The sequence below is a fragment of the Temnothorax longispinosus genome, chromosome 6 (assembly GCF_030848805.1).
Source record: "Temnothorax longispinosus isolate EJ_2023e chromosome 6, Tlon_JGU_v1, whole genome shotgun sequence".
Classification (NCBI taxonomy): Eukaryota; Metazoa; Arthropoda; class Insecta; order Hymenoptera; family Formicidae; genus Temnothorax; species Temnothorax longispinosus.
Genome location: NC_092363.1, coordinates 11464229 through 11477520, shown reverse-complemented (window position 1 = coordinate 11477520; position 13292 = coordinate 11464229).

Sequence of the window (13292 nt, the reverse complement as noted above, 5' to 3'; positions counted from 1 at the left end):
CGACGAGACTTGTAGGTTTGAATCCTACGTATCTTCTCTCCTCTGTTGTGCCGTACCTTGGCTCGCAGGGTCGGCACGGGATTCTTTAGGATCCGCCGGGAGGATGGAGAAAACACGTAGCCAGATTCTTGTTTAAATAACTTTTTAATAAACTTGCTGGTAGAACGATACAGATATTTTGTTATTTCACTGCCCTGACTTGCGGGCGTTCACTATAGAGTAGATAACGTTCGGTCGTGCGCGATATCGCCTTTCGGTCTAGACTGCCCGCCGCTTCTCAGAAAGGCGGGCTTTTATCACTTGCGCATTAGCTTCTGCGATGCTGACTTAGCTGTCAGCGCTTTTGCTTCCGGGTGAGTGCCCTGGAAGCCACTTGCAAAACCCGGAATGCCACCTCAGGTGAGTTTAGCAAGATCCGGAAGTAACGCTGATAGCTAGGTGTCGCAATTAGGGAGCGGTGACTTTTGCCACACAACACCTCCATCCACCGTCTCAAAATAAAGATAATACTCGAGCGGCAGGCAACGCATATAATCGTTCGCCCTAACGGAGTTTGCCACTGTCGTCTCTATCCACGCTCGCTCGCTCGCAGTTCGCTCTCCGATCTCTCTCCGCAGATAATGGGTAGCCAGATTCCATCGCGCGTCCTCCTTCACCACCCACGCACACGCGTGTGACGACAACGGTGTTTCGACTCTCGCCGATTCGTCGTCCGAATCGGACGAAAACTTGGGCATGGGCTCGCGACAGCGCAGTTCATCGTCCGATTCCTCGGGCGAGGGATAACGGCGATCGTTCATTCGCGAATGCGCATCGCTAATGCTACACTTTCGCCGCTAACGCGTCTAAATCAAAGTAAAAATCTCCATCTTCAGTCCGCCACATTAATGTTTCACCGTAATCATAAATATCGAGAAACCTCCGATGAGATCGGAGATCGGCGATTCCAATTTCGCGACGGATCAGATATCTCGTTACGTCGACGGTCCGCGGATCCCCATTTCTCACGAACGGATCCCCATTTATTACGAGCGGTTCGCTGATTTTCACGGACGGTTTCCTGATTTCAGAAAACCGATTGAACGTTGGTTTGCAAAGTTCTGCGTACTCGTCGCTTATACCACGTTAAGAGAGAAAAACACATTAACTTATACCGTTCCGATGCGCTTTACGCTGACGCGCCAATTCAATTTATACTCGTTCGTTATCTCAACGGAGGATGTACCTACCGGGATACACCCTTCCAGAAAGGGGACATCCGCTCGCCGCATCCTGTGAAAAAAACAAAAAGAGGAACTGACAAAAGCGACCTCGAACGAGTTCAAACGCGCACGAGCGCAAAAAAATTTAATCGCGATGACGCGCGATTCGGGGTGGACGAAGATAGGGTAGAAGTACCGGTTTCGGCCACTGCACCGGTAATGGCCACCACGAACACTTTCGAGGATTTTTCGTGTCTACACATAGTCAGTGACTGTTCAAAGCTGTCATTTTTCGAGACGTTATATATTTAAGCATTCAAGGTGGAAACAACGTGCATTTGTAATTGTTTTTTTATTATCTATATATATAAAATAGAATGTCTGTATGTATGTATGTATGTATGTTCTTTATACACTGTTAAACTATTCGACCGAATTTTTACCAAAAGTATATAAAATAGGGGTAGAATTTCCCGGAGAATGCTATAAACTGTATAGTTTTTTGTTACCGATCTTTTTGGGAATCTGTATCCGAACTGATAAAGGAATTTTTTTCGATTAAGAATATTAAAACACAAATGAAGTCGTTTGAAGAAAAACGACTCCCGGGCGAAGTCCGGGTAACCAGCTAGTACTTAATAAAATAGTGTACGTTGTGACAAGAAGGATACGAATATTCCAATCGTTACGTCAGCCGAAAAGACGTCGAGGTAAGATGTGCAACATTTTTAGGTTACGTAATTGTATAATAGCGCCCGGGAAGCTTACATATCGGTAGTGCAACATTTCTCTAAGAGGTTCAAAGTGTTCAAAAGCGAAAATATTAAAAATATTCGTATTAATAACGATGGCCATCATCGGTACATTAAATAATCCCTTTGCCCCAGTTTTAACCATCCTATTAAAACTGGTGCTTACTTGTCAAAATTAGATATTATACAAGGTCTGTTTTTTATAACTGAACTGGCTGCATTAGTTCAGAGTTTCTTTCTCCTTTCACACAATGTAGAGGGAGAAAAATAAACTCTCTAAACTAATGCAGCTAGTTCAGCTATAAAGAACAGACCTATCGTAGCATAATATTTTATGTTTTTACTTTATTTAATGATTCCTGGTGGTAATTGAAATTTATTAGCGGTTCTAGGCTACAATGCCGCCACAAAAAAAATCAACACAAAAGAAAAAAGAGTCAGTGAAAAAAAGAAAATTTTTTACATACTCTCTGCAGCAAGTGCAAAATGCTTTGGATGCTATACACAGTGGGACTTCTGTTTCACTAGCAAGTAAAATGTTTGATGTTCCACGTACAACATTGAGACGGAAGATTGAAAGCTCTATGCCAGAAACATTGGGACACACGGGCCCTCCTCCATTCCTCGGCTCTTACGTCGAAGAAAAATTATCTACGTGGCTGATTGAGACAAGTCGAATGGGCTTTCCAATCGATAAAGCATGTCTACTCTACTCAGTGAAACAAATAGTTGACACTGAAAATGTGCTAACTCCTTTTAAAGATAATCTTCCTGGAAGAAAATGGTTTGAGTCATTCATGAAAAGACATGGCCATAAGTGGGGCAGTAGGAAGCCACAACCGGTACAAGATGGCCAAAACTAATGAAAATGCACTTAACTTCTTTTCCCTCGTTTTTTATTGTCTTAGAGTCATTTTAACATTTTTACGATAAAAAAAAAACGAAAATATATCCCTCTAAATTGGACAATATATATGTGAAAGACCGCTGTAGTAATAATTATTCGAATCTGAAGCGTTTCAAGATGGTAATATGCTTAAAGTGGCCAAAAACGGTACTTCTACCCTAGTACTCGCGTCTCTCTCTCTCTCTCTCTCTCTCTCTCTCTCTCTCTCTCTCTCTCTCTCTCTCTCTCGAGAAGCCTCATCCTTGCGCGCGAACGTTCTCTCTCTCGCGCCACGATTAGCGGAGCGGGACGCGCGATTTCCGCGCGATCGATAGCGCGGTTGATAACGCGGCGGCGGAGCGGGACGCGCGATTTCCGCGTGATCGATAACGCGGTCGATAACGCGGCGGCGGAGGGGGACGCGCGATTTCCGCGCAATCGATAACGCGGTCGATAACGCGGTGACGAATCGGGGCGGATTTCCGCGCGCGACCGATAACGCGGTTGATAACGAGGATCCGCCGATCGGAGCGGCCGGGTTCGACGATTCCCCCCCTCCCCGGTGCCAACGTTGCGCAAAATTCCCCATCACCCGCCTAGGGAATTTACGTCTTTCAGGTTACCACAAAATACTGTCATCTGATTGGACAGCCTCGAGTCTTTGTTCTCAAATCTGATTGGACAGCGATAAGAACTTGTCCAGTTACTAGTAAATCGCGTGGGAAATTTTCCCCTGCAGTTCCCCCCTTTGATGAACCTATACCCTCCCCCTCGACCCCCTCGCCCATCTCTTACGGCGTTCTCCCCGCGTGCGCGCGGCCCGCCCCGCTTCCCCGCGGAAATACCCGGGCGCAGATGTATAGACTCTTCAGCAACTTATCGCGAATAATAATACTGCAAATAACATCGACTACTGCAATTAATATAATACCGCGAATAATAATACCGCAAATAACATCAACTGCTACAATTAATTACTAAAGCGATGGGTATCTCGCCATTACGCGATGATACCTCGCTCCTAATCTCAATAACTCCGCGAACGGCATTCCGCAATTACGCGACGGTACTTCGCGAAGTTCACCAAAATAATAATCCGAAAGATGCCTCGCATTACGCGATCGACACCTCGCCAATAGAGACGCGATTACGCGAAACGTATCTCACAATTTCGCGACAATCCTATGTCCGAATAATAACCCGAAAAGTGCCTCGCATTACGCGATCGACACCTCGCCAAATACACAAATCCGAATTCCACAAGGATAACTTTACAATGATTTTACAATTATGCGATCCCGCTTTACGGGACGGTATATACAACGTGGCTCTAATTACGCGGTAACTGTCGGCCGCGTGTGGTTCTTCGAGAAGGGCGATCACGTTTCACTCTCGGCCGGGCCCTCCGTCAGTGTTTCCTTCGGTAATTAATACACGGTATGCATGCTTCACGCGGCACTGCGCGATTCCCGGAAGGGCCTCGGCCTTGAGAAGAATCTTACTTGTTACTAAAATGCTCGAGTAGTGGCTTTACAATTTCATTGTCGCAAGCTCGGCAGCCGGTACTTCCCGGGATATTGCCTCACGCCACGCTGACACGACAGTGGCGATCCTCTCTGGCTCGGCGGGACCACACTGAGCCCGCGCGTCTGCGCGCCGTGCTTGCAAGCTCTCCTTGCCGATCAGCCCTTCGCAAGCGCTGCGTCCGATCCGATCGCCTACCTACCGCTCCTGTCGGCGCCTCTCGCGTCTGCTTCGCCCGCCGGCGGTGTGCTTGAAAGCTGCTATGAGTCCGGCTGTCCAGGCCGCGACTTCTGGACCAGTAATTCGACTGCCAGGCTGGACGTGCCATGGTTACGTCGACCGGTAGGCAGAATTTCGTAGGCGATAGGGTCGTCCTACACCCTTGGCTGGAATCTCGTTGGGGCGTCCCCCTGCCTGGATCCTCCATGAGCGGGCTTTATTTCGGGTTATTACATCGGGCTGAGCGCTCGCCCTGCGAGACGCTCAAAGCGGTATCGGCAATGGGCCCGAGCGTGACCCGCCTATCGGCCAACTTCTCCATAGAACGCCTCCGGTCAGTTCCCGCGGTGCGACTTAAGCTGTTACAACTTCTCCTGGCCATCTACTCTGCATCTGTAAGTCTCGCAAAAAAATGTAATTTCTAATAGATTACGCGGTCACCTCGCTCCTTTCGGATAGAAGCGACATCCCGGACGTTCCCCTCGGGCGAGCTACCATCTGGACAGGGGACGTAACCCTGTCACGTCACAATTAGTAGCAAATAAATGAGGATTCTAGGCCGGGTGCTCCGAGGGGGGAGAGGGGCAGGGAAAGTTCCGCGGCGCGGGGCACTTCATGCCCGGTGAGCGAGGGGTCCGCGGGAAGGGGGGGGGTACGATCTGCGTTTTCGAACGCCGCGGGGAGAGGAGGATACAGTGTACGGTCTGCGAGGGGTCCGCGGGGTGAGAGGGGACCGCGTTGACGACCCGTGTAAGGGATTCGCGTTTTTGGGCGCCGCGGAGAGAGGGGGGTATCGCGTTACGGTCCGCGGTGAAGGGGGTCCGCGTGACGTCACACGGCGCGCTCCCGCTCGCGGTCTCTCTCTCTCGCTCTTGTTCCCCCTCGTGTTCTCTCTTCCGCCCGCATCTTCTCGTTCGTGTTCTCTCCCGCTCGCGGATGTTCTCTTTCGCTCCCGTTCTTTCTCGCGTTCACTTTCTCGCCCGCATCTTCTCTTTCACTCTCCATTTGCCTTCTTACCTATCCTCATGTTTGCGTCCTCTCTCACTTGCCATCTCCATCATTCGCCTATCTATTTGCGTTCTCTCTCTCTCTCTCTCTCTCTCTCTCTCTCTCGCATCTTCTCGGTTACGTTCTCTTTTTCTTATTCACCCGCCCATTAATTGGACTACATGCCCTCCTCTAAAAACTAATTTTTTTAAATATATTAAGTATGTATTAAACAATTAAACTATACCATAAGAATTCTAATACTTTAAAAAACAAAATTTTTTTTTAAATAAAGAAGGCTAATAACGCAGCTTGTATTTAAGTATCCAAAAGTATTCTGTTCCGGATTCGCCGGTACTCCGGAATTTAAGTTATATTGAGATATTTGCGTACGTGTTCACGCGTCACCGACAATGGGATCACGCGCCATGCTTCCGCATACCGGCGTCGCTTCTGGATTTGACATTTCGCGTGTTATGCGACGATCCTGCGAGCTCAGTTGAAGCTCGACGGACCTCTGATATAAACCTATCCGAGACGATAGGCAATGAGACTATTTCTCGCGCCATAACGTGTCTGCGTTTTGACCACGAAGTGTGGTCGTGATTTACGTTAATCGCCAGAAACTGGCTTCCCGTGATATTGAGAGCAAGCTGGGCGCGAGTGGAGTAGCTCTCCTCGAAGATCTCAACGCTTGTTCTCAGCGACGCATCGATCGTCTACGCTACAGCTCCTCAAGATCTCCGCTCTGTTCTCGCGCTCAAGATCTTTGTTCGATTCTCTCGCATCAAGATCTCCATTCGGTACTCGCGTCTCAAGATTTCCGCTTCAAGATATCCGTTTCATTGCGTGCGTTAATTTCTAATCTGGTTGCTCCAATCGACGTTCATTCCGTCACGCTCCGCCCTCGTGCCCGATTATTTACGTGCACGGGTCTCTGGTCCGTCGAAGCAATCATATTAAAATCAGCGTCCTTGTGCACATAGAACTATGTAAATCGAGAATATACTGACATTAAATTATAACTCGCGAGTGCTTTATTAGAGTGTCCCGGTGAACCGTCGACCCTTCTGACAAGGGTGTCCCAGACATCTTCATACAATCCTCAACACATTCTTTAATCTACATAATTATGTATCGCAAATACTTTTGTTGTGTCCTAGTAGAGAACTGAAGAGGCCCGAGGTGAAAGAAAGGAACGTGTGAATGTATCTGAACTATATAATTCCACTCGTGTCTTTCTCGGTACACACTCGGATAACGAATCCGTTATGAGAAGGACCGTCTCACAGTGGGGCAATAGTAACTTTTTTTGTTCATTTCAACCTGGAGGGCGCAAAAATGGACCAATCATGACGAATTTTTTTTTAAAATGCAGCTAATTGAATTTTCCACAAAATGCTCTGGCTGGATTTTTGAAAAAAATGTTGTATTTTGTTTATTTACAATTGCGTGCAAAAAATCGAAATCCTTCAGTTAAGTCTTCGATCCTTCTGAGTAATGACATCATATTTCTATGCAAATCAATATATTAAGGTTATGTGATTGATTGAACACGGAAATGCCTCAAATTTTACGAAATTTAAAATTCAAAATGGCGGATTCAATATGATGATCACTGATTTCAGAGAAAAATTCGATTTTTCGGTGGAAAATTGAAATTAATAGTTTTTCTAGGTCAATGAGAGAGACAGAGAGAGAGAAAGAGAGAGAGAGAGAGAGAGAGATCATGAATTTGCCATAAGATTTATAAGATTCAAGATGGCGGATACAATATGGCGGATGGTTTTTACGAAAAACAATACAATAGTTGCGTTAAAAATTGTTATCAATGGGGTTTTTTTATATAGAGGTCGCTGATTATTTATTTTTTATATTTTTTATTTTTTATTTTATATATTTTAATTTTTAAAATTTTTTATTTGTTACTAACGTAAATTGTTACGTTGAAAATTATTATCATAATTTTGATGGATGAATGGATGGATGTATGGATAGATGGATGGGATGGGTGATTTTCAGTTATTCTTATTATTTTATTCTCATATAATTTATCATGATTGTATCAGCTCAGTAGCTTCTGGAAGCAAGTCCAGATCCTTCTTCGTTATTTCTTTTTTCAGGCTCGAAATGTAAGGGTCTGATGAAACTAGAAGGAAATGCATAAGATCCTCATTCGTATCCGATCGAGAGGTTTTTCGGGTTCTCTCCTCTCTTCCTCTTTTTAGATCCTTATTCCTCGCTTCTTGGGCATCTTCTGATAAATGTCCACTTGGAATCACAAGTGAGTCCAAAATATCAGCTCCATGGATGAAAACCTTATGCATAGAAGCTGGCATATAATACCAGCTATATTTTTCAACGTATTGTCTTGCAGTTTCGAATGAAAACTCCCTGAATTTCATCGTATCAATTTCTTTTCCAGATGACAACGTTTGAAGAATGACGTACAATCTTCTCAAAATTTCCTCATCAAAACCAATTATTCTTGCTATTATCTCATAATTGCGGAAAAATTTTCGAGCTGTATTCCCGTCATTGGTTGACCCACTACCTTGCTTCACAGAATCGACTAGCAGACCCAACTCTCTACGGATATCATCTTGTATTCGTTTCTTATTCTTTTCAAGTGATTCTTTGTCTTCCTTTTCTCTTGCTATCCATTTCTTAAAAGATAATCTGTAGGATATATGTAATACACATTCCATGAACCTAATCCAGCAATGCAAGCTCTGCAATCCAAATTGATGCGCGGATAAATCGACTGTCTTTTTCAACAGATGGTCTAACTTATTCATTTCTGACGGTGTAGCTTTGCACACAACACATACACTAGCAGATGATGTATTCGTTATCACCTGTACTATTTTACCATCTACCATCGTACAAAATAATGTGTGACCCACAAGAATAATCTTTCCACATATATGCAATTCTGTTGATTTTAAAGACCCAATTTGATTAAATATATCTCCCATTTCTAATTTGATTTTCTCTTTAGATTCCTTGACAAAATCGAATTTTATCGGTCTACAGTATTTCGTCGATGAAGTACGAGAGTTTTGCCATATTACACTTTTTTTCTGTTCTTTCTCATCAATTTCGATACGTATTGGTACTGTCGATAACATGAAAGCACTTTCGTCGTTGTTATTCAAATCGTTATAGTGCTGCTTATAACGATTAAACCCTAAACAACCATCACCACCATACTTGGATATCATCATGAAATTGCTTGTATTACTATTCAAAATAGCTTGACTTATCTTTTCTATTTTCATCATTCTTTGAACCGTATGATCAAGGAGATCTTGAAGAGCAATGCAAGCACCATTTTCTGATATTTGAATTGGAGGATAACACTCGGTCTTTGCAGAGGTCACTGACTTGTATGATGGTAAAACATCATAGTTTTTTTCCTTCAACTTTCCCCTTATTAATTCATATTGCGCTTTCGACAACTTAGCATCAAGCAGTAAGGCAAGTGCCTCTTCAGACGTGAACTTCATGATTCCATGTGAGCAATCTTGTTTCTCATGCGTATTATTACCCTCAGACTTTCGTAATTTAGATTGACATACTTCAAGCATTTCTGAAGGAGGAATATTGTGCAGTGCATTTTCAATTCTCCTTTTTTGTGTGCTTTTGGAGCACTTCCCGAAACTTTTCAACTCTCGATTTGTCTCACTAATTGCTGATACAACGAAATCAGAGTCCAACCACAACTCATTGTCGCTTAAGAATCTATTTTTATTGTAGAAAGAACTCTTGAGTCTCGAACAAAAGCCACTGACGAAATACTTTCTCAACTTTTGTAACACCAACCTACATATGGTCGAGTTCAAGTTGAATTTGTCATTCAAGTACTTAATGACTATATCAGAGACCCTGTTTTTCAGGGAAGAAAAGTCGTTGTCGAGTGAATCAATGAGTATGTTGAATAGTTCACGATTCGAAACTCTTATGAGATCCATTTTTCAATAATACTGAAAATTGAATACCTAATATAAGTGATATATTCAAATGTAATAATTACAAATATTCAAACGTATAAAAGAAAAACTTGATTTATTGATCGTTCTTATTTACGAATGCAAAGGACGATGTTGAATAGCGAGTCAATTTCTCGACTATTTATGAACTAATGAAACACTGATTAACAATATAAAGCAAAAGCAAGTGAAAAGGCGAAAATTATGTATACCTTGGAATAATTTTTGAGTATGGTTTGCAAATATGGTAGTTATAGAAATAGTCCTGATAATTGAATACTTTACATTACGTATCAGTCATATAGTAGATTGTAATTTAATGGCGAGATATTACAATATTTATGGAACCTAAAAAAATATGAAAGTTATAAATCTACAAACTCTCAAGTTACTTGAGAAAGCAACTTCAACGTTTTGAAGGAAAATACTATTTCAATGGAATATCTGTGGGAACAACAAGCTATAACTTTATAAATAGACAATTACTTTATACTATTGATACTAATATAATAATAATCACTTGTATGCTCGGAATAATTAACCTTTGTTGTGCACACTGGGTCTTTTAGATCCCAGCGTATTTTTAAACGCGTTTTTCTAATACGTACCTATGTATAGGTACGTATTAAATACGTACCTATCTAATAACTATGTATACGATCTTGAAGTGTTATCCCTAAACTACAGGTAGATGGCAGCACAGGTCCCGATCCGCATTATACGTATTAGAAAAACGCGTTTAAAAATACGCTGGGGTCTAAAAGACCCAGTGTGCACAACAAAGGTTAATTATTCCGAGCATACAAGTGATTATTATTATATTAGTATCAATAGTATAAAGTAATTGTCTATTTATAAAGTTATAGCTTGTTGTTCCCACAGATATTCCATTGAAATAGTATTTTCCTTCAAAACGTTGAAGTTGCTTTCTCAAGTAACTTGAGAGTTTGTAGATTTATAACTTTCATATTTTTTTAGGTTCCATAAATATTGTAATATCTCGCCATTAAATTACAATCTACTATATGACTGATACGTAATGTAAAGTATTCAATTATCAGGACTATTTCTATAACTACCATATTTGCAAACCATACTCAAAAATTATTCCAAGGTATACATAATTTTCGCCTTTTCACTTGCTTTTGCTTTATATTGTTAATCAGTGTTTCATTAGTTCATAAATAGTCGAGAAATTGACTCGCTATTCAACATCGTCCTTTGCATTCGTAAATAAGAACGATCAATAAATCAAGTTTTTCTTTTATACGTTTGAATATTTGTAATTATTACATTTGAATATATCACTTATATTAGGTATTCAATTTTCAGTATTATTGAAAAATGGATCTCATAAGAGTTTCGAATCGTGAACTATTCAACATACTCATTGATTCACTCGACAACGACTTTTCTTCCCTGAAAAACAGGGTCTCTGATATAGTCATTAAGTACTTGAATGACAAATTCAACTTGAACTCGACCATATGTAGGTTGGTGTTACAAAAGTTGAGAAAGTATTTCGTCAGTGGCTTTTGTTCGAGACTCAAGAGTTCTTTCTACAATAAAAATAGATTCTTAAGCGACAATGAGTTGTGGTTGGACTCTGATTTCGTTGTATCAGCAATTAGTGAGACAAATCGAGAGTTGAAAAGTTTCGGGAAGTGCTCCAAAAGCACACAAAAAAGGAGAATTGAAAATGCACTGCACAATATTCCTCCTTCAGAAATGCTTGAAGTATGTCAATCTAAATTACGAAAGTCTGAGGGTAATAATACGCATGAGAAACAAGATTGCTCACATGGAATCATGAAGTTCACGTCTGAAGAGGCACTTGCCTTACTGCTTGATGCTAAGTTGTCGAAAGCGCAATATGAATTAATAAGGGGAAAGTTGAAGGAAAAAAACTATGATGTTTTACCATCATACAAGTCAGTGACCTCTGCAAAGACCGAGTGTTATCCTCCAATTCAAATATCAGAAAATGGTGCTTGCATTGCTCTTCAAGATCTCCTTGATCATACGGTTCAAAGAATGATGAAAATAGAAAAGATAAGTCAAGCTATTTTGAATAGTAATACAAGCAATTTCATGATGATATCCAAGTATGGTGGTGATGGTTGTTTAGGGTTTAATCGTTATAAGCAGCACTATAACGATTTGAATAACAACGACGAAAGTGCTTTCATGTTATCGACAGTACCAATACGTATCGAAATTGATGAGAAAGAACAGAAAAAAAGTGTAATATGGCAAAACTCTCGTACTTCATCGACGAAATACTGTAGACCGATAAAATTCGATTTTGTCAAGGAATCTAAAGAGAAAATCAAATTAGAAATGGGAGATATATTTAATCAAATTGGGTCTTTAAAATCAACAGAATTGCATATATGTGGAAAGATTATTCTTGTGGGTCACACATTATTTTGTACGATGGTAGATGGTAAAATAGTACAGGTGATAACGAATACATCATCTGCTAGTGTATGTGTTGTGTGCAAAGCTACACCGTCAGAAATGAATAAGTTAGACCATCTGTTGAAAAAGACAGTCGATTTATCCGCGCATCAATTTGGATTGCAGAGCTTGCATTGCTGGATTAGGTTCATGGAATGTGTATTACATATATCCTACAGATTATCTTTTAAGAAATGGATAGCAAGAGAAAAGGAAGACAAAGAATCACTTGAAAAGAATAAGAAACGAATACAAGATGATATCCGTAGAGAGTTGGGTCTGCTAGTCGATTCTGTGAAGCAAGGTAGTGGGTCAACCAATGACGGGAATACAGCTCGAAAATTTTTCCGCAATTATGAGATAATAGCAAGAATAATTGGTTTTGATGAGGAAATTTTGAGAAGATTGTACGTCATTCTTCAAACGTTGTCATCTGGAAAAGAAATTGATACGATGAAATTCAGGGAGTTTTCATTCGAAACTGCAAGACAATACGTTGAAAAATATAGCTGGTATTATATGCCAGCTTCTATGCATAAGGTTTTCATCCATGGAGCTGATATTTTGGACTCACTTGTGATTCCAAGTGGACATTTATCAGAAGATGCCCAAGAAGCGAGGAATAAGGATCTAAAAAGAGGAAGAGAGGAGAGAACCCGAAAACCTCTCGATCGGATACGAATGAGGATCTTATGCATTTCCTTCTAGTTTCATCAGACCCTTACATTTCGAGCCTGAAAAAAGAAATAACGAAGAAGGATCTGGACTTGCTTCCAGAAGCTACTGAGCTGATACAATCATGATAAATTATATGAGAATAAAATAATAAGAATAACTGAAAATCACCCATCCCATCCATCTATCCATACATCCATCCATTCATCCATCAAAATTATGATAATAATTTTCAACGTAACAATTTACGTTAGTAACAAATAAAAAATTTTAAAAATTAAAATATATAAAATAAAAAATAAAAAATATAAAAAATAAATAATCAGCGACCTCTATATAAAAAAACCCCATTGATAACAATTTTTAACGCAACTATTGTATTGTTTTTCGTAAAAACCATCCGCCATATTGTATCCGCCATCTTGAATCTTATAAATCTTATGGCAAATTCATGATCTCTCTCTCTCTCTCTCTCTTTCTCTCTCTCTGTCTCTCTCATTGACCTAGAAAAACTATTAATTTCAATTTTCCACCGAAAAATCGAATTTTTCTCTGAAATCAGCGATCATCATATTGAATCCGCCATTTTGAATTT